This window comes from Cornus florida, unplaced genomic scaffold (assembly GCF_030987335.1).
Source record: "Cornus florida cultivar Cherokee Brave unplaced genomic scaffold, ASM3098733v1 CherokeeBrave_3.0.0_Hap2_Chr01, whole genome shotgun sequence".
In the NCBI taxonomy this organism is placed as follows: Eukaryota; Viridiplantae; Streptophyta; class Magnoliopsida; order Cornales; family Cornaceae; genus Cornus; species Cornus florida.
Genome location: NW_026775571.1, coordinates 2,465,118 through 2,488,558, shown reverse-complemented (window position 1 = coordinate 2,488,558; position 23,441 = coordinate 2,465,118). Strand labels below are relative to the sequence as shown.

General features: G+C 40.1%; 1 long non-coding RNA gene across 1 annotated transcript in view; it reads right to left on the bottom strand.

Annotated features, from left to right (window-relative positions):
* Positions 1 to 6,457: 6,457 nt before the first annotated feature.
* Positions 6,458 to 23,441, bottom strand: part of LOC132279805 (uncharacterized) — a 37,142-nt gene continuing 20,158 nt past the window's right edge. Inside the window, exon 2 of the long non-coding RNA XR_009471406.1 lies at positions 6,458 to 7,189. This is a non-coding gene — a long non-coding RNA (uncharacterized LOC132279805). The remainder of the gene's footprint in view (positions 7,190 to 23,441) is intronic.

Below are 23,441 nucleotides of genomic sequence, written 5' to 3'. Positions count from 1 at the left end.
CAAATTCAGATCTTATCTGTTGGGTTCCAAAGTAGTGATTTATTCTGATCATTTTACTTTGAGACATTTTCTCTCCAAAAAGGAAACCAAACCCCATTTGATTTGATGGATTCTCTTACTTCAAGAGTTTAATTATGAAATCCGAGATAAGAAAGGGTCAGAGAATGTGGTAGGTGACTATCTTTCTAGAATTTTGATTGAGGGTACCTCAACTTCACTTTTAGTTTGTGATTTCCGGATGAACAGCTGTTTGGGGTTTCTCATATGGATTTGCCTTGGTTTTCTGATATTATGAATTACCTCGTAATAGGCAAAATTCATTTTTCTTGGTCAAAGTAGGAAAAAGATCGATTCTTCTCTCAGATTAAGATGTACTATTGGGAAGATCCCCAACTTTTCAAGTATTGTGATGATCATATCATTGGTAGATGTGTCCTTGAGAGTGAGTTTCATAGTATTCTGACCTTCTGTCATAGTTTAGCTTGTGGAGGTCATTTTAGTGCAAAGAAAACTACAGCTAAAATTCTTTAGTGTAGATTCTTTTAGCCTTCACTCTTTTTGGATGCATACTTGTTATGTTGGTTATGCCTTCGATGTCAGCAATTAGGATTATATTATAGAAGAAACATGATGCCCTTAACTCCGATCTTAGTAATTGAGGTTTTAAATGTATGGGGTATTGACTTCATAGGTCCATTTGTTTAGCCAAATCATAATGAATATATTTTTATAGTTGTTAATTATATGTCTAAATGGGTTAAAGCAGTAGCTACTAAAATCGCCGATCACATAATCGTGGTTGAGTTCATTCAAACAAATATTTTTAGTCGGTTTGGTTTGCCACGAGCTATTATTAATGATGGGGGTGCTCACTTCTATAATAGGTATTTCCGTACATTGGTACAAAGATTCTCCATCGCTCATAAAGTTGCTACTCCCTATCATCCCCAAACAAGTGGCCAAGTTGAAATATCCAATTGTGAGATTAAGAGAATTCTTGAAAAAATAGTTAAGCCAGTTCATAAAAATTGGTCAATAAGACTAAATGATGTTTTGTGGGCTTACCAAATAACTTTTAAGACTCCGATTGGTATGTCACCTTACTGTCTCATCTATGGTAAAGGGTGCCATATTCCTATAGAGTTAGAACACAGAGTTTTTGGGCAGTAAAAAAGCTCAATTTTGATATGAACTTGCTGGTTATAACATAAAGCTTCAACTAACTGAGCTCGAAAAATTACGTAATGATGCTTATGAGAGTGCTAAGGTTTACAAATCAAAGACTAATGCATTTTTTTTTTCCTAGTTGGTATTCACACACACTTGTCTTTTCTGAGACTTGAACCCTTGACCTCCCTTTGGGAAGTAAGAGGCTGATACCGCTAGGCCGCTTGCCCGTTGGTAAGACTAATGCGTTTCATGAAAAGCATATCTTGCGTAAGACTTTTGAGCTTGGGAAGAAGGTTTGGTTGTTTAATACAAGACTGAAACTTTTTCCTGGAAAGCTGAAGTCACGTTAGGAATGTCCATATATGGTTATTTCGGTTACACCTTATGGTGCAATAGAGATACAGGATTGTAAGACTGGACAATTGTCCAAAGTTAATAGACAGAGACCTAAACCCTACATAAATGGTAGTGTGCAGAGAGGCACAGTGGAGGCAGTAAAACTTCATGATCCTATTTACCTGGACTAGAGAGGTCAGTTTTCGTCGAGCTATCGAGGTTAAACTTAGCATACTATAGAGCTATCGACATTAAACTTAGTATTTATATGTTGTACCATAGTTTATTTTTATTTTTATTTGTATTTGTATTTTTTATTTTTGCTTTAATTTTTAGGTTTTAGTTATTTTTACTGTTATTTTAATTTTAGTTTAGTTTAAGTTAGGTTTATTTAGGAAAAATAAAATAAAAATTAAAAAAATACAAAATACAAATATTTGTCTCAAAGCTCGAGCTTTCATTCTGAAGCTCAAACATCAGCTATCAAAAGCTCGAGCTTGCACACGCTAAGCTCAAACCATTTTTCATCGCAAATTTTAGGGTTTTTGGCAGTAGGCTCGAGCTCTCATTCTGAAGCTCGAGCCCTCGATTTTAAAAGTTTTTAAAAGCCTGAGTCTCCTCCTTCTATTATCTCATATATCTCTCTCTTGTGAAGTTTCTCTCCAAGTTTCTTCTCCATGCTAATTCACCATGATTTTTAACATTCTCCTTCCCTAGATCTGGAGTAGGAGAGCATGAGTTTCTTTTTGGATGAATAATTATTTGGATCTTTATACATCATCTACATATAATGGTCGTCTAAAAAGATTCTTAGTTGATCTGTGTATTGATTTCTGAGATTTGTTTTGTTGTAGTTCCAGGTAGAGCTCGAGCTCTACAACTTTAAGCTTGAGCATTGGTTGAAGCTCGAGCCCAGAAGGTTAAGCTCGAGCCTCAATTTCCAGATTACAGGAATTGGAGATTTTTTGTGATTTTAGGGATTTTCTTAGGGGGTACTATTAATTGGAAGTAGAGATGGTTCGTCCTGCTCTTTCTAATCGTGTTAGGGTAACTAAAGATGTTTTGCTAAGTGCTTGGAAGGCAATTCCAATTTCTTATAAGACGACCTTTGATTATCAAGCGTTCATCACTGATCCTTGCACTAGATGGGCTATGAAGTCCTTCAGTTACAGGCATCTTCTGCATCTTATGGTCCCTGTTACTAAGATTGCTTATCCTCTCTTGTTCATTTGTTTTATGTCAATCTTGTTTATAGTAAGGATCACCCTTAGGAGCTTAGGACTATGATCGATGGGCATGAGCTGATTATTAATCCTTGTGCTATTGTTACAGGTTTAGAATGTTATCATATGTTTCTTGAGGTGGTAGATGAGAGACGTAGTTGTCTTACTTTCACACCTTTCCCTCGGGTACCAATTACAGAGAATTTGATTCAAAAATTGTGTGATGGTAGATTTGCCAGGCAAAAGCATAGTAGTACTACTAAGGCCAAGATTTTAAAGAGGTTATGGATTCTAGATTCTATTATCTCTGCTAATGTCCATCCTTTTGGGCATAAGAATATTAGGAATATTGATTTTCTCCAGACACTTTATGCTATTTAGTTTGAGCACTGGTATTCATTTCCTAGGATGATTTTTTGCCAGCTACTAAAGTTTTGGTTAGAGATTGGACCACATAAGAATGTTCTTACCCATATGCTACCTTTTTCATATATGATTACTAGGCTATTAGAGCTACAGGGTTTTGTGGTAGGTCAAAAAGAGAAGTCTTGTGATGAATCTCCAAAGTTTGGAATGAAGGAATGGAATAAGGTGTGGATACATATGCCGGCACATCGCCGCAGTGCAGTGGAGTTTGGCGATAAGGGTTATATAGCAGTTATTGCTAAGCTGCCAGATTTTGTTGATGAGGCCACGGAGGATGAGATGGATACCTCTGATGGCTAGGCCCCACTGAGGAAGAGGCCAGTTCCTGCAGCACAGCCTGAGAGTTCCTTTCAGGCTGAGATTAGAGAGTTACAGGCCAGGGTGACAGAGCTGTAGGATGGACAGATAGTGCTGAGGTAGATGCTGACTGCACAGTAGAGCATTATTGAGGAGCTATTACGCCGCACTCCATCTGCCCCTTCTACTTTTACCGATACTCCTCCACCTCATATAGATTAGCTGTCTAGGGCTTTTCTGTATTTATTTTTGCTAGATTGGCACTTTTGTTGACTAGGGCAGCATTTTTTATGTACTTATTTCTGTATGTTGTATTTCTGCCCTAAGTCTGTTATTTCAAAGCATTGTACTAATATTAATCATTTATATACATGTTTTTTGCCTATCTTATACTTGTGTTGATATTTGAGCTATATGTGATATTTCTCTGTTATTACTCCATATACTTAATACTCTAATGTGTGTTGGAGTTTGCAAATTTTACCAGGTACTATAGACTAAGTTTGGGGGTGACTTCTCATTTGCCTTTTATACTTCACATTGGTATATATTTGCTGGTCTTAGCTTTTATGGTAATATCATTCTAAACTTTCTTTTGTTTTCACACATTGAGGACAATGTGAACACTAAGTTTGGGGGTAAGGAAAATTCAATTCAAATTCAAATTCAATTTTTTTGATAAACACAAGGACATGATATTTGATGTTATAAGCATGATTTTGAGTCTGTTGATTGTCATATATTCTGATTGTAGTCTGATGTTGGTTAGAAATGGTTTGTATGCAATTTCTTTCAGATTTTAACGTGACTATCAGAAGCAAGTTTTCTCAGCTTCTAGAAGGAGGGAAATGAGTTTTCTTGTTGAATTTTGATGTTTTCCTAGATATAGGTTTTATCAGGATTGTCTTCTTGGTTTTTCATTTTGGATGTTTTGGATAGGGGTATGCCCCCATGACTTGTTTGTATTCTATTGTTCATATTTATGAAAAAATTTCCTCCATTTAGGGGGGGAAAAATGGTCTGTATGCCAAAATAATGTGAAAAAGGGATTCCTGAAATTTTTTGAAATCAGTTGGTGGCCTGTGATCTACTCTATTAGGATGATTATTGTTTAATGCTATTGATCTCTGAAATTCTATAGTTTGTAAAAATTCACACTTGTATGAATTATGTGGGGTAAAAACTAGAAGTCTTATTTTATTTTGTGTTAAACTGAGATGAGTAGGTGGATTTGATAATTTTGATAACCAAGGCATAGGAAAAATAAAAAATCAAAAAAAAATGGTATGTATGCCATGCAATAAATGAAAAAAATTCTTCAACAATGTGAAAAAAAAAAAAAAAATGTGAAGAAAACAAGTAAAAAATGGTCAAGTTCAGGTCTATACCTTAATTGCTTCAGCAATTAAGTCCTTAAAGGTGTGTTCTGACACCTAATGCCCTAAGACCATCTAGTCTGGGAGTCATTAGCTGAAAGTTTGTTACATAAGGGGTTTAGGTTACCTAGATTACTTGAACAATTAGGTCCGGAAGGGTGCTTTATCACTTAATGCCCTAAGACCATCTGGTCTGGGAGTCATTGGCTGAAAGTTCGTTACATGTGTGATTTAGAAAGCTTAATAAACTTGAACATTGCACAGTATCCTTTTTCAAAAATGCATACTTGTAGAAAAAATAATAATGCCTTGGGAGTTGGAATTTGAAAAGTTTGCCTGTGAATTGAGAAATAGCCAGGAATAAATGCAAGTATGGACAGTAAGCCACATGTTTAATTGTAAGATCACTTTCAAAGAGTTTTGGAGATTAAGATTATTGAACAAATGATTAAACTGACATATGGGGACCATAGCTGCTAAATTGAAATTGGAAGTTGAAAGTTTTTCTAATTATATGATTGGCTGTACTTGCTATATTTGACTGATTAATGAACTGTAGAAATATTATAATTTGAAAACAGGCTTTAATGAGCTTGTTGTGCAATTAAGGCACAATTTGAGATGTTTGTGGGTACCATGACTGGAAATCCTCAAGACACTATAACTCGTCCACTAGGGGTAACCTAGGGGTTTAAAAGCTTGTTGCACAGGTGACGAGCCCCTTTCTAAGTGTTTAGAAAATAGACTTTGTAATGCAAGAGGTCACTTCACAAGGTCAAAATATGAATGTGGTTTCGGAAAGCTTTCTAGTCAAATTTACATTTACAAAAACCACTACTACAACTAATGAAATATAGCGAGTAGTGATGACTTTAATGTATTAATTGATTGCAAAAGAGAAAGATTAGTTGATTAAACTAAGATACAAGGAAATTAAAATGCAATTAAAATAAACTAAGTTGAGTTAGGAATTTAAGAGATAAGAAGTGAGGTCTTGGGGTGCATTAGAATCGCCACCAAGCTCGTTCACCAAACCACACTTTCACCTAATTTGGGGAAAACATTCTTATGAACAAAATGCGACTACCAATTATAATATTATACGTGGACCATCAAATTCAATAATTAATTGCCTACTAAACAAACAATTAAATTAAGTGTAAAACAACCCATCAATTCTAAGCATGACCCATCAAAATAGTCACAATTATAGCACACATCAATCTAGAGAATCATGGAATTTGCAATAATAAGCCATGGAATATCAAATCAAGTAAAGATTATCTACCTACCTACAAGCACGAATTAAATTGTAGAATAACCCATCAAGCATAAGCATAATCTGTCAAATTAATTGACAAACCCATCTAATAAAAACCATGTCTAGCCATCACTAGATTCTCAATCAACCACACATAGACATACAATTAATATAGAAAAATTACTGTAGAGATCAATTCCCAAATAGTCAACCACACATAGACATTCAATTAATATAGAAAAACTACTGTAGAGATCAATTCCCAAATAGTCACACATAAGATAACATGTAATCACATAGAGAATCAAGAGAAAGAATTAATCCATATAAATCAAAGGAGAACCCAAGATTTATTAAATTCACAAGGCTAAAAACACTAATCACCAGATAACATTACCCAAAAAGTAAAAAAGATATAGAGGTTTAGATTACAAACTTAGGGCTCATCTAAGCCCCAAGGAGAAGTCTAGCCAATCATGGAGGAGGTGGATATGATATTGGAACCCGCAAAGGTAATCCCCAAACATGGTTCCATCTTCTTCCTCTTTTTCTTTGTTAATTAGAGAGAGTGTGTGTGTGCGTGTAGATCTTGAGATGTGTTCTTGGAACCTCCACTCTTCTATTTTCTTCTGACCCTAATCCTAACTTTTCTAGAGAGAGAAAATAGCTATTACAATCTAAAATTAAAATAAAATTAAAGAAAAAAGATATATTACAAAATGGTCCAATTCCCTTTAAATACAAAGTCCTTGGAGTAGGCAACAAGTTAGAATTTTGGCTTCTAATTGGTTCAATCTCGCATCCCATGTGGTAGGTGAAGTTCGCGCCAACGCAGGAATAAAACAGCTCTCTGCATCTATCGAAAACTTACTTCGATCAATCAAAGCTGACGTGGCATGAAAATATCTTCTTGGACTTATCCAGATTGCTGAGCTGGCACCGCCTTGATCTCAATCAATTGTAGCCTTTTTCGATCGATTAAGATTTCCTTCAATCGATCAAAGCTTGATCAGTGCAGATTTTCTGACTTTTTCTGGATTTTTTCCTTAGCTCCAAAAGTAAGTTAAAAGGCTCTTTTTAGCCTGTTTTAACCTTTTGACCTGAAATAGGCAAAAACACAAATAAATACTAAAACGGGAAAGTAAGATAGATGAATGGACTAAACTACCCTAACTTAGTTGCTACAATGCATCACATTTGAGCACTCATCAATAGGCTAAATGCAACCGTGATTCCCACGAAAGCGGCTTTTTAGTTCTGTATTGCTAAAGGACTAGTAATATGTAAGTTTAGGGGTGTGATGAGCGCTAAATATTACATATTTGAGTCCCTAAATATACATATGTTAAGGCCTAAAGTGATACTTCTATCCATTGTTAGATTGATTTATGTTTAATATGTGTTTATAGGTACTTTCCCAGATAAACGGTTAAAACTGGGACTTTATGATGAAAAGACAAATATCGAAGCTTATAGAGTCGTTGCTGGTCATTCAATCAAGCCGAGATCTTAAATGGTGAAGTTTGGAAGAATTCAGAAACCAAAGCTCGAGCCTAAGTCCTGAGGCTCGAGCCCAAGTCCTGAGGCTCGAGCCCTGCAAGAAAAAGAAAAAAAATTAATAAGGCATTAAAGCTCGAGCCTTGTACCTTCAGAGCTCGAGTCCTACTTAGGCTGCTCGAGCCTGACCTCAGGGTGCTCGAGCCTTAGCCCTCAAGCTCAAGCACAAGGCGTCGGAATTTGAAGAGTTGATTTAATAGAAGGACCAAGCTCCCAGGGCCTTGTGCCAAACCTCAAAGATCAAGCACCATCATTAAAAGCTCGAACCTTGAATACCTAAAGCTCAAGCTTGGTACCTAGAACTCGAGCCCATGAAGCTTGGATCGAGCAATGTTAGAAGAGGTAAATCCCAAAATATTCTAAGTGTTGAAGGAAAAGACGTTTCGGAAAATAGTTGAAGAAATTTGGCTAAGGGTAAAAGTGAAGATCGAGCACCATCTTTTGAAGCTCGAGCAATAATTCAATGAAGCTCGAGCCTTGTTCCCAAAGCTCGAGCTCTACTTCCTAAAGCTTGAGCCTTCCATGATAGATCAGATTTGAGTTACGGGATTATTCTTTTTAAAGTCGTATCTCATTCCAGTTGGACCAGAAGGCCTAAAAGCCCACCAGACCTTTATTTTCTTCTACAAATGCTATTAGAGACTAACCCAGCCAGAATTATGGCAAACAAGGATGTTGAACCCCAAAGAGGGTGATTATGGCGACCTTGTGGGCGAGGCGAGACACTGATAGGCTATCATGCTAGTAAGGTGTACAATCAAACTGGGTATGGAAAGAAAAAACGTTATATATGTGGTATTGGTACACTTTATGGTATTAGAGTCGGACCCAGCTAGAAGTGTGGCCAACAAAAAATAATTACAGGAACAACCTAACACCAAAAAAAAAATAAAAAAAAATAAAAAAAACAACCACACATCAACAAATAATAAGAAAAAGAAAAACCCCAACAACAACAAATAACTAAAAGAACACTAAAAACAATAAATAAAAACTAGAATAGCCGTAACAATAATAAATAATAACTAAACCAAATAGAAAAAGACAAACCCAAACTACAATAAACAATAACTACAACCAACTTAACAACAGCAAATAATAAATAAATAAAAACTATAACAATAAACAAACAATAAAAAAAACACTACCACTATCAAATAACAATAAAAAAGAAAAATCTAAATAACAAATAATAAAAACGACAAATGATAGAAAAGCATAAACCCTAACAACAATAAATAAAAACTACAACCAACCTAACAACAAATAATAATAAAAAGAAACTATAACAATAAACAAATTTTAAAAAAACAGCCGGCCAGTGCCTCGCACCTGCCCACAAATTCGTCACGATCACCCCCTTTAGGGGCTCAAGTGCTTGTTAGCAACACTTAACGGTTGGTAAGGCACTGATACCATTTGAAATGACCCATTCGAAGTATAAAATTGTAAGCTTTGGGCCTCGGACTGGACGACCTCATACCAATTGGAGTGTACCAAAACTACATATACGTCGCTTCTCCCTTCCACAACCAGTGGGATTATACACCTTACCAGCATGATAGCCTACTAGTGCCTCGTACTAGTCCACAAGGTCGCCACAATAACACCCTTAGGGTTTCAACGTCCTCATTGACCACAATTCTGGCTGGATTAGTCTTTAATAACATTTGTAACGACCCTCTACCACATGGTATGAAATTGTCCACTACAGGCGCGAGCCCGCACGGTATTACTCTTTAGTTTTAACCCAAAAGGCGTCATGCGAATTGGAGATAGTACCAGTACATAAAAGCACTTCACCTTCACCTTACCCAGGCGATATGGTATTGCGCACCTATAGCTTGCCAATGTGGTAGCCTACCAGTTCTTCTTGCAATCACCCACTGCACACCCACCCACATTCATTGCCAGAATCACCCCCTTTAGGGAGATAACATCCCTATAGGCAACTCTTTATTGTGGCGACCTTGCGGGAAGGTACAAAGCATGATCCCACATCGCCTTAGTGTGGAAAGGAGAAGTGATATATGTGTAGGATTTGTACACTCCAATTGACGAGGATTTTTGGGCTAAACCCAAGAATAAAACCGTGCGGGCTCAGTCGAACAATATCATACCATGCGATGGAGTAGCAAAGCAAGAGTGAGACCAATGGGAACGTGAGGTGATTGTCGTGACCTTTATGCGCAAGAGCAAGAGACACTAGTAAGGCTACCTCACGTTACAAGTGCACAATCCCAGATCGCCTGGGTAAGGTGAAGGTGAACTGCTACTATGTACTCATGCCTTCTTGATTTCGTAAGAAGCCTTTTAGGTAACACCTAGAGAAAAATAAAGCGGGCTGAAGCCTAAATCAATTAATAACATACCATGTGGTGGAGTGAGTCTTTATAAATGGTGTCAGAGCCTAAAAGAGTCTGAAGTGTGTCGAATTTGGGCAACAAACCGTGCAATGGTAGGTTACTTGCTGGCTAGCTACGGGTACAAAATCCCAAAATCACCTCATAAGGGCCTAACGTACGCGTTGGCCACTTTTGGCTGAGTCAGGCTCTGATACAATTTATAACAATCCACTACTACACATGGCATTATGTTGTCCGCTATGGGTCCGAGCCCACACGATTTTGTTCTTGAACTTAGCCTCAAAAGGTCTAATACTAATTGAAGGGTACCAATCCAATAAATAAAGCATTTTCCCTTTCCACACCCAGGCGATCTGGACTGTGCACCCTTAGCCCTCTAGTACCTCGTACCAGACCACGGACACCCGCCCACAACGTCACTATAATCACACTTCCGACTAGGTCTAGGTCAGATACCATTTTTAACGACTCAATACACCACATAATATGATATTGTACGTTTGGACCCGAGCCCACACAGTTTTGTTCTTGGAGGTAGCCTCAAAAGGCTTCATACCAATTAGAGTGTATCAATCGTACATATAAAGCACTTCAACTTTCACTACCAACGCGATGTGGGTGTGTGCACCCGTAGCTTGCTAGATAGTAGCCTGCTTGTTACTAACACTTCCCGCTAGAAAAGGAGGCTCTGATACCATTTGTAACAACCCATTCCAAGTAAAAAATTGTACGCTATAGCCCACGCCTGCACGGCCTCGTGCAAATTGGACTATACCAATACTATATAGTGTTTCCCCTTTTCACACCTAGTGGAATTGTACACCTTACAAGCATGATAGCCTACTAGTGCCGCGCACCCGCCCACAAGGTTGCCACAATCACTCCCTTAGTGGTTTAACGTCCTTGTTGGCCAAAATTCTGACTGGGTTAGTCTTTAATAACTTTTGTAACTACCCACTCCACCATATGGTATAAAATTGTACGCTTCGGCCGCGATCCCGCACGGTTTTTCGATTTAGTTTTATCCTAAAAGACGTCATACAAATTGGAGATAGCATTACTAAATAAAAGCACTTCACCTTCACCTTACCCAAGTGATCTAGGATTGTCCATCTATAGCTTGCCTAATCTGGTAGCCTACCAGTTCCTCTTGAACACACCCACGGCACACCAGCACATATTGGTCACCAGAATCACCCCCCCCCCCCCCCCTCTCTTCCCCTTAGGGGCCAACGTCCCTATTGGCCACTATTCATGATCCCGCACGGTTTTTCGATTTAGTTTTATCCTAAAAGACGTCATACAAATTGGAGATAGCATTACTAAATAAAAGCACTTCACCTTCACCTTACCCAAGTGATCTGGGATTGTCCATCTATAGCTTGCCTAATTTGGTAACCAACCAGTTCCTCTTGCACACACCTACGGCACACCAGCACATATTGGTCACCAAAATCACCCCCCCCCCCCCCCCTCTCCCCTTAGGGGCCAACGTCCCAATTGGTCACTATTCATTATGGCGACCATGTGGCGAGTACGATGCACGATCTGGCATCGCCTAGGTATGGAAAGAAGAAGTGATCTGTTTGTAGGATTGGTACACAATTGGTATGAGGCCTTTTGAGATAAATAGAAGAATAAAACCGTACATGCTCGGTCCCAAAGTAGACAATATCTTACCATGCGATAGAATGGAACATTACAAATGGTATCAGAGATGAAGCACATCTGAGGACGTTGACCACTTATGTGAGGCTTTGACACCATTTATAATGACTCACTCCACTACAAGATATGTTATTGTTCGATTTGGGTTGAGCCCACATTATTTTTATCTGGGTTTACCTAAAAGGCCTCATATACCAATTCGAGAAGTCACTAGTATAAATTAGCACTTCACATTCACCTTACCCTAGGCGATGTGGGATTGTGTACCTATAACGTGAGATAGCATGTCAGTGCCTCTTGCACGCGCCCACAAAAGTCACCACAATCACCACACTTAGGCCACACTTCCAGCTATACTTTATCTCTCTTACCATTTGTAACCACCCACTGCATTGCATGGTATGATATTGTTCGCTTTAGGACCGAGCTTGCACAGTTTTGTTCCCGGGTTTATCCAAAAAGGCATTCTACCAATTGGAGTGTCCCAATCCTACATATATATCACTTCTACTATCCATACCCAGACGATGTAGGATCGTGCCTCGTACCCGCTGACAAGGTCGCCATAATGAAAAGTGGCTAAAACGGACGTTATCCCCCTAAGGTGGGTGATTATGGCGACCAATGTGGGCGGATGTGACGTGGGCGGGTGCAAGAGGAACTGGTAGGCTACCACACTGGGTAAGCTACAGGTGCACTATCCTACATCGCCAGCGTAACCTCAAGATGAAGTGTTTTTATGTACTGGTGCTATCTTCAATTCGTATAAAGCCTTTAAGGGGTAAAACTACATAGCAAAACCGTGCGGGCTCGCGCCCGATATGGACAATATCATACCATCTGATGGTGTGGGTTGTTAAAAATGCTATTAGAGACTAACCCACCCAGAATTGTGGCCAACAAAAATGTTGAACCCCTATGGGGTGTGATTATGGCGAACTTGTGGGTAATGGCGAGGCACTGGTAGGCTATCATGCTAGTAAGGTGTAAAATCCCTGGGTGTGCAAAAGAAGAAAAGTTATATATGTAGTATTGGTACACTCCAATTGGTACGAGGCTGTGTGCAAGCCCGAACCAAAACTTATAATTTTATAATAATGGTATTAGAGTCGGACCCAGTTGGAAAACAAAACAAAAGAAAAACCCAAACAACAACAAATAACTAAAAGAACCCTAAAAACAATAAATAATAACTAGAATAATCGCAACAATAATAAATAATTAAAAAAAAAAAAACTAAATAGAAAAAGACAAACCCAAATAACAATAAACAATAAATACAACCAACTTAACAATAGCAAATAATTAATAAATAAAAACTATAACAATAAAAATTAAAAATTAAAAACAAACACTACCACCCACAAATAACAATAAAAAAGAAAAATCTAAAAAACAAATAACAATAAAAAAGAAAAATCTAAACAACAAATAACAAGTAACAAAAACAACAAATAATAGAAAAGCTCAAACCCTAACAACAATAAATAAGAACTACAACCAACATAATAATAAATAATAATAAATAAAAAAAGAAATTATAACAACAAATAAATCCTAAAAAAAAAAAGCCAGCCAGTGCCTTGCACCCTCCCACAAGTTTGCTACAATCACCCCCAGGGGCTCAAGTGCTCATTGGCCACACTTCCCGATTGGTAAGGCTCTGACACCATTTGAAACGACCCATTCCAAGTATAAAATTGTAAGCTTTGGGCCCGGGACAGCACAGCCTCATACCAATTGAAGTGTACCAAGACTACATATATAGTGCTTCTGCTTTCCACAACCAATGGGATTATACACCTTACCAGCATGATAACCTACCAGTGCCTCGCACCATCCCACAAGGTCACCACAATAACACCCTTACGGGTTAAACATCATCATTGGCAGCTAGGTTAGTCTCTAATAACATTTGTAACGATCCACTCCACCACATGGTATGATATTGTCCGCTACGGGCGCGAGACCGCACGGTTTTAATCTTTAGTTTTACCCCAAAAGGCGTCATGCGAATTAGAAATATCACTTCACCTTCACCTTACCCAGACGATGTGGGATTGTGCACCTGTAACTTGCCCAATGTGGTAGCCTACCAATTCCTTTTATAACCTCCCACGGCACACCCGCCCACTTTCATCGCCAGAATCGCCCACTTTCATTGCGACGTGTGCCCACTTTCATCGCCAGAATCGCCCACTTTCATTGCGGCGAATTTGCGGGCAAGTACGAAGCACGATCCCACATCGCCTGGGTGCGGAAAGGAGAAGTGATACATATATAGGATTGGTACACTGCAATTGGTATGAGGACTTTTGGGGTAAACCCAAGAACAAAATTGTGCGGGCTCAGTCCCAAATCGAACAATATCACACCATGCGATGGAATAGCACAGCCAGAAGTGTTGCCAACGGGAACGTGAGGTGATTGTTGCGACCTTTGTGTGCAACAAGTGCACAATCCCAGATTGCCTGGGGTAAGGTGAAGGCGAAGTGCTAATATGTACTCGTGCCTTCTCAAATTAGTATGAAGCCTTTTAGGTAAAACCCAGAGAAAAATAAAGCAGGCTTAAGCCCAAATCGAACAATAACATACCATATGGTGGAGTAAGTCGTTACAAATAGTGTCAGAGTCTAAACGAGTCGGAAGTGTGTTGACTTTGGACAACAAACCGTGCAATGGTAGGTTACTTATTGGCAAGCTATGGGTGCGCAATCCCAAAATCACCCCTGATGGCCTAATGTCCGCGTTGGCCACTTTCGGCTGAGTCAGGCTCTAGTACAATTTATAACGATCCACTACTCTACATGGCATTATATTGTCCGCTATGGGTCCGAGCCCGCACGATTTTTACTAAAACTTAGCCTCAAAATGTCTCATACCAATTGAAGTGTACCAATCCTATAAATAGAGCACTTTCCCTTTCCACATCGCTCCACACCCAGGCGATGTGGACTGTGCACCTGAAGCCTTCTAGTACCTCATACCAAACCACGAACACCCGCCCGCAAGGTCGCCATAACTAGGGCTACAAGTTGGGCTGTCCCAACCCAGCCCAGTCCCAATCCAACCTCAACCCGAATCGAGTTGGGTTGGCTAACCCAAATTATACCCAACATGGGTTATGGTTAAAACCCAACCCAAATATTTTCGAGCCGGTCAGGTCAGGTTGACGAGTTAAGTTTTTTTTTTAATAAAAAATATTTTTTTTTTCCCGAAAATTTATATATATATATATATATAATATATATTTGATTATATTATTATTAAAAAACAAAAAAAAAAAATTAGGGCAAATCATTTCAGCCTCCATGTCTCAGATTGGTCAAAAAATCGAAACCCATATCTTTCAATTTCCATCGCCCGCTGTTCCAACTCGACGGTGGATCAGCATAACGGCGGTGGTGGATCAGCATATCATTTCAAATTGTTCAAAAGTTCAAAACCCATATAGGCAGTGGATCAGCGGTAGCGGTGGCGGTGGCGGTGGCGGGGACGGCGGCTGAGAGAGAAAGAGAAAAAAAAAAGAGAGAAAGAGAGAGAGATAGGACAAAAAAAAAAATTTAATTTTGGGTTTTAGGTCAGGTTCGGGTTGAGCCCGAGCCCAACCCGAATATGTCTTGGTTTTGACAAAACCCAACCCGAGCATGAGCCTGATTTGTGAATTATATACCTAAATTTCAAAATTTCTGGGTTGGGGTTGGGCTAGGCTGGGTTAGCCCGCCCAAATTGCAGCCCTAGCCATAATCACCCCCTCAGGAGCCATTTTTAACGACTCAGTCCACCACAAGATAATAATATTGTCCGATTGGACCCGAGCCCGAATAGTTTTGTTTTTGGACTTAGCCTCAAAAGACTGCATACCAATTAGAGTGTACCAATCCTACATATAAAGCACCTCCCCTTTCACCACTAAGGCAATGTGGGTGTGTGCACCCGTAGTTTGCTAGCTAGTTGCCGACCAGTGCCTCGCACCCGCCCACAAGTTCTTCAGAATCACCCCCTTAGGGGCTAAGTGCTCGTTTATAACACTTCCCACTGGATAAGGCTCTGAAACCATCCAGTGGAATTGTACAACTTACAAGCATGATAGCCAACCAGTGCCTCACACCCACCCACATGGTCACCACAATCACTGTTTTAGTTGTTTAACGTCCTCGTTGGCCATAATTCTAGCTGGGTTAGTCTTTAATAACTTTTGTAACTACCCACTCCACCACATGGTATAATATTGTACGCTTTGGACGTAAGCCCACTCGGTTTTGCTATTTAGTGTTACCCCAAAAGACGTCATACGAATTGGAGATAGCACCACTAAATAAAAGCACTTCACCTTCACCTTACCCATGATCAGAGATAGCACCACTAAATAAAAGCACTTCACCTTCACCTTACCCAAGTGATCATGGATTGTGCACTTGTAGCTTGCCTAATGTGGTAGCCTACCAATTCCTTTTGCACAAGCCCATAGCACACCCACCCACATTGGTCACCAGAATCACCCCCTTTAGGGGGCCAACATCCCTATTGGACAATATTCATTGTGGCGACCTTGTGGCTGGTATGATGCACGATCTCACATCGCCTAGGTATGGAAAGGAGAAGTGATATATTTATAGGATTGGTACACTCCCTATTGGCCACTATTCATTGTGGCGACCTTGTGGCTGGTATGATGCACGATCTCACATCGCCTAGGTATGGAAAGTAGAAGTGATATATTTGTAGGATTGGTACACTCCAATTGGTATGAGACCTTTTGGGGTAAATCCAAAAATAAAACCTTGTGTGCTCGGTCCCAAAGCGAACAATACCATATGATAGAGTGGAACAATACAAATGGTATTAGAGATGAAGCACAACCAAGGACGTTAAAGCAGTGTTGAGCACTTATGTGAGGTGATTGTGACAAACTTTGTAGGCGGGTGCAAGAGGTACTGACAAACTACCTCGTTATAGGTGCACAATCCCACATCGTTAAGGGTAACGTGAAGGTGAAGTGCCAATATGTACTAGTGCCTTCTCTAATTGGTATAAGGCCTTTTAGGTAAAACCCAGAGAAAAAATAATGCATGCTCAAGCCCAAATCGAACAATAACATACCATGTGGTAGAGTTGGTCGTTACAAATGATGTCAGAGCCTAACCGAGTCGGAAGTGTACCGATGTTGGGAAACTAATGAGGGGCGATTGTGACGACCTTTGTGGCTGATGTGCAAGAGCTAGTGTGAGCTAGCAGATTACAGGTACATAATCCCACATCACTTGAGTTTGAAAAAGGGAAATGTTATATTTATATGATTTGTACACTCAAATTGGCACAAAGCCTTTTTGGGTAAAACCCAAAGTGGACAAACCGTGCACTGGTAGGCTCCCTGACAAGCACGGGTGCACAATCCCACATTGGCCACTTTTGTCCGAGCTAGGTTCCTTTAAATAGTATGATATTGTAAGCTATGGACCTGAGCCCACACAATTTTGTTCATGACCTTAGCCACAAAAGGCCTCATACCAATTGAAGTGTACTAATCCTACAAATAGAGCACTTTCCCTTTCCACAATGAGGCGATGTGGAATGTGCATCCAAAGTTTGAAAGGAATAGGCTTCTAGTTCCTCGCAGCAGCACGCAAGGTCGCCCCAATCACCCTTTTAGGAGCTCCAATCATGCTTGTTGGCCACATATCTGGCAAGGTCTAGGTCTGGCTCCGATACCATTTTTAACGACTTACTCAACCACATGATATGATATTGTCCACTTGGACCCGAGCCCGCACAGTCGCCACAAGCATTATAGCTTACTAGCGCCTCACACCTGCCCACATGGTCGCCACAATCACCCCCTTAGGGGTTCAACGTCCTCGCTAGCCACAATTTTGGCTATGTTAGTCTCTAATAACATTTGTAACGGTTCACTCCACCACATAGTATGATAATGTCCGCTTTAGGTGCAAGCTTGTACAGTTTTGCTCTTTAGTTTTACCCCCAAAAGGTAATAATTGGAGATAGCTCCAATGCATAAAAACACTTTACCTTCACCTTATCCAAATGATGTAGGATTCTGCACATGTAGTTTGCCCACTGTGGTAGCCTATACAAGTTTCTACGAAATACTTCATAAGACCATTCTGTATCATAGATAATCATTCTGTCAAATTCAATAAGAAATGATAGAAGAGCAAAAAATCATTCATGAACCGTAAATGAACACAAACCTTAAGATCTTGAATTTCCTCTAACCGTGGCTCTTAGAATTTAGACCTTCGGATAACCATTCTGTCTGTATTATCCTGCACATAGGACGATCCAAGTGATGGTGCACTAAATAAAACACAATTGAAACTTAATGTTATATAACTATCTAATACCCAGTTTGAACCTTAACATTTAACAAAGGCAAAGACTGGATTGTCATTTATTGAAAAGATAAAATTGACTTAGGCCATGAACCTTTGCTTCCGTAACTCCCTGCCCAAACAATTAAAGAATCAAAATCATTGTTAAACTATAAGTGGCAAACCTTTCAAGCTGATAAAAGCATACTGAAGACACAGCTTGTCTTCAGTTGATCCGAAATGGCACCGCTTTGACACCAATTTGGTGCCTTCAAAAAACCCTCCGATGGTAAAGTCAGTCACCAGTGCCTCACACCCGCGCACATGGTCGCCACAATCACCCCCTTAGGGGTTCAACGTCCCCGCTGGCCACAATTCTGGCTGGGTTAGTCTCTAATAACATTGTAACGGCCCACTCCACCACATGATATGCTAATGCCCGCGAGCTTGCACGGTTTTGCTCTTTAATTTTACCCCAAAAGGCGTCATACGAATTGGAGATACCTCCAGTACATAAAAACACTTCACCTTCACCTTATCTAGACGATGTGGAATTGTGCAATGTGGCAGCCAACGAGTTCCTTTTGCACCCGCCCATGGCAAACTCGCCCACAATGGTCGCTAAAATCACCCCATTAGGGGGCCAACATCCTTGTTCGCCACTCTTCATTATGGCAACCTTACGGGCAAGTACGAGACACAATCCCATATCGCCTGAGTGTGAAAATGAGAAGTTATATCTATATAGGATGGATCTCAAAGCAAACAATATCATACCATGCGATGGAATGGGTTATTACAAAATAGTAACAGAGATAAAGCACAGCCGAAAATGTGGCCGATGGGGTCATTGAGCCCCCAACTAAGGTGACTGTGGCGACCTTTGTGGGCCAGTGCAAGAGGCACTAAAAGGTTATCGCACATTACAGATGCACAATCCCACATCGCCTAGGGTAAGGTGGAGGTCAAGTGCTAAAGTGTACTAGTGCCTTCTCCAATTGTTATGAGTCCTTTTAGGTAAAACCCACAGAAAATTAAAACGCGCTTACCCAGGTGTGCGTGGGTGGGATCGAGGCACAGGAAGGCTACCTTGCTTGCAAGTTACGGGTGCATAGTCCACATCACCTAGGTGTGGAAAGGGAAAGTGTTCTGTTTGTAAGATTGGTGCACTTCAATTGGTATGAGGCCTTTTGAGGCTAAGTTGATGAACAAAATCATACGGGCTCCGACTGTAGCGGACAATATCATACCATATAGAGGAGTGGATCATTATAAGCACTATCAGACCCTGACTCAATCGGAAGTGGCCAACGCGGACGTTAGGCCCCTCAGGGGGTGATTGTTGGATTGTGCACCTGTAGTTTGCCAGCAAGTAACCTACCAGTGCACGGTTTGTCCGCTTTGGGTTTTTACCCCAAAATCCGCCATGCCAATCTTAGTGTACAAATCTTACAAATATAGCATTTCCCTTTTTCCAACTCGGGTGATGTGGGATTGTGCCCCCGTAACCTGTTAGCTCACACCTGCACTTGCACATCCACCACAAAGGTCATCACAATATCACCCAACATTAGTTGCCCAACATCGCCATACTTCCGATTAGGTCAGGCTCTGACACCATTTGTAACTACTCACTCCACTAAATGGTATGTCAGCACTTGGAGAAGGCACTAATATATATTAGCACTTCACATTCACCTTACCCTAGGCGATGTGGGATTGTGTACTTGTAACGTGACATAGCCTGTCAGTGCCTCTTTCACTCGCCCATAAAGGTCGCCACAATCACCTCACTTAGGGGTTTAACTTCCTCGTTGGCCACATATCCGGTAATGCATCATCTCTCTAACCATTTGTAACGATAACGTGACATAGCCTGTCAGTGCCTTTTTCACTTGCCCATAAAGGCCGCCACAATCACCTCACTTAGGGGTTCAACGTCCTCATTGGCCACACATCCTCATTGGCCACACATCCAGTAATACATCATCTCTCTTACCATTTGTAACGACCAACTGCATTGCATGGTATGATATTGTTCGTTTTGGGTCCGAGCTTGCACGGTTTTGTTCTTGAGTTTACCCAAAAAGGCATTGTACCAATTGGAAGAGCGTACCAATCCAACATATATATCACTTCCACTATATATACCCAGGCGATGTGGGATCGTGCCTCGTACTCGCTCACAAGGTCGCCACAATAAAGAGTGACTAAAATAGAAGCTGGCCCCATAAGGTGGGTGATTATGGCAACCAATGTGGGTGGGCGTGCCGTGGGCGGGTGCAAGAGGAACTAGTAGGCTACCACACTAGCAAACTACAGGTGCACAATCCCATATCGCCTGGATAAGGTGAAGATGAAGTGCTTTTATGTACTGATGCTATCTCAAGTTCGTATAAAGCCTTTAAAGGGTAAAACTACATAGCAAAACGGTGTCATACCATATACTGGTATGGGTTGATAAAAATGCTATTAGAGACTAACCCAACCAGAATTGTGGCCAACGAAGACGTTGAACCCATAAGAGGGTGATTATAGCGACCTTGTGGTCGGGAGCGAGGCACTGGTAGGCTATCATGCGAGTAAGGTGTACAATCCCACTGGGGGTGGAAAGGAAAAGCGTTATATATGTAGTATTGGTACACTCCAATTAGTACGAGGCTGTGTGCAGGTCCGAACCCAAAACTTATAATTTTATAATAATGGTAATAGATTCGGACCCAGCTAGAAGTGTAGCTAACAATAAATAATCACTAGAACAACCCAACAACAGGAAAAAAAAAAAAAAAAAAAAAAAAAAAAAAAAAAAAAAAAACAAAAACAAATACACATCAACAAATAATAAGAAAAAGAAAAACCCCAACAACAACAAATAACTAAAAGAACCCTAAATCCAATAAAATAAAACTAGAATAATCCTAACAATAATAAATAATAACTAAACCAAATAGAAAAAGAAAAATCCAAAGAACAATAAACAATAACTACAACCAAATTAACAACAAATAATAAAAAATAAAAAATAAACTATAACCACCAAAAATAAATAAAAAAACACTACCACCAACAAATAACAATAAAAAAGAAAAATCTAAACAACAAATAACAAAAACGACAAATAATAGAAAAGCAGAAGCCCAAACAATAATAAATAATAACTACAACCAACCTCACAACAAATAATAAAAAAAGAAGCTATAACAACTGAAAAAATCTAAAAAAAACAGCCGGCCAATGCATCGCACCCGCCCACAAGTTCGCCACAAACACCCCCTTTAGGGGCTCAAGTGCTCGTTGGCCACATTTCCCGAATGGAAAGACTCTGATACCATTTGAAATGACCCATTTCAAGTATAAAATTATAATAACTAGAATAATCGTAACAATAATAAATAATAACTAAACCAAACAGAAAAAAGACAAACCAAAAGAACATTAAACAATAACTACAACCAACTTAACAACAGCAAATAATAAAATAAAAACACCTATAACAAAAAACAAAAAATAAAAAAACACTACCACCAACAAATAACAACAAAAAAGAAAAATCTAAACAACGAATAACAAAAACGACATATAATAGAAAAGCACAAACCCTAACAACAATAAATAATAACTACAACCAACCTAATGACAAATAATAAAATATATATATATATAAAATAAAAATAAAAATAAAAATCTAAAAAAACAGTCAACCAGTGCATCGCACCAGCCCAAAAGTTCGCCAAAATCACCCCCTAGGGGCTTAAGTGCTCATTAGCCACACTTACCGTTTGGTAAGGCTTAGATACCATTTGAAACGACCCATTTCAAGTATAAAATTGTAAGCTTTGGGCCCAGGCCTACACTGCCTCATACCAATTGGACTGTACGAAGACTACATATGCTTCACCTTTCCACAACCCATTTCAAGTATAAAATTGTAAGCTTTGGGCCCAGGCCTACACTGCCTCATACCAATTGGACTGTACGAAGACTACATATGCTTCACCTTTCCACAACCAGTGGGATTATACACCTTACCAGTATTATAGCCTACCAGTGCCTCGCACCAGTCCACAAGGTTGCCACAATAACACCCTTGGGGGTTCAATGTCCTCATTGGCCACAATTATGCTTGGGTTAGTCTCTAATAACATTTGTAACGACCTACTCCACCACATGGTATGATATTGTCCGCTACGGGCGCGAGCCCTTACGGTTTTACTCATTAATTTTAACACAAAAGGCGTCATGCGAATTGGAGACATCACCAGTACATAAAAGCACTTCACCTTCACTTTACGCAAGCGATGTGGGATTATGCACCTGTAGCTTGCCCAATGTGGTAGCCTACCAGTTCCTTTTACAACCGCCCACGGCACACCCGCCCACTTTCATCGCCAGAATCACCCCCGTTAAGGAGAACATCATCCCTATAGGTCACTCTTCATTGTGGTAACCTTGTGGGCAGGTACAAAGCACGATCCCAAATTGCCTGTGTGTGGAAAGGAAAAGTGAAATATATATATGATTGTACACTCCAAATGGTATGAAGAATTATGGGGTAAACCCAAGAACAAAATTGGGCGGGCACAGTCCCAAAGCGAACAATATCATACCATGCGATGGAGTAACTTAGCCAGAAGGGTGGCCAACGGGAACGTGAGTTAATTGTCGCGACCTTTATGCATAGGTGCAAGAGGCACTGGCAGGCTACATCACGCTATAAGTGCACAATCCCAGATCGCTTGGGGTAAGGTGAAGGCGAACTACTAATATGTAATCGTGCCTCCTCGAATTGGTAAGAAGCCTTTTAGGTAAAACCCAGAGAAAAATAAAGCAGGCTCAAGCCCAAATCAAACAATAACATACATTGTGGTGGAGTGAGTCGTTACAAATGGTATAAGAGCCTCAACGAGTCAGAAGTGTGTCGACTTTAGGCAACAAATCGTGCAATGGTAGGTTTACTTGCTGGCAAGCTACGGGTGTACAATCCAAAAATCACCCCTTGGGGGCCACTTTTCGCTGAGACAGGCTCTGATACAATTTATATCAATCCACTACTCTACATGGCATTATATTGTCCGATACGGGTCCAAGCCCGCACGATTTTGTTCCTGAACTTAGCCTCAAATGGTCTCGTACCAATTGAAGTGTACCAATCCTACAAATAAAGCACTTTCCCTTTCCACAGCCAGGCGATGTGGACTGTCCATCCGTAGCCTTCCAGTACCTCGTACCAGACCACGAACACCCGCCCGCAAGGTCACCATAATCACCCCCTTAGGAGCCCAATGTGCTCATTGACCACCGGCTGGGTCTAGGTCAGATGCCATTTTTAAGGACTCAGTCCACCACATTATATGATATTGTCCGTTTGGTCCCGAGCCCGCACAGTTTTGTTCTTGAACTTAGCCTCAAAAGCCTTCATACCAATTAGA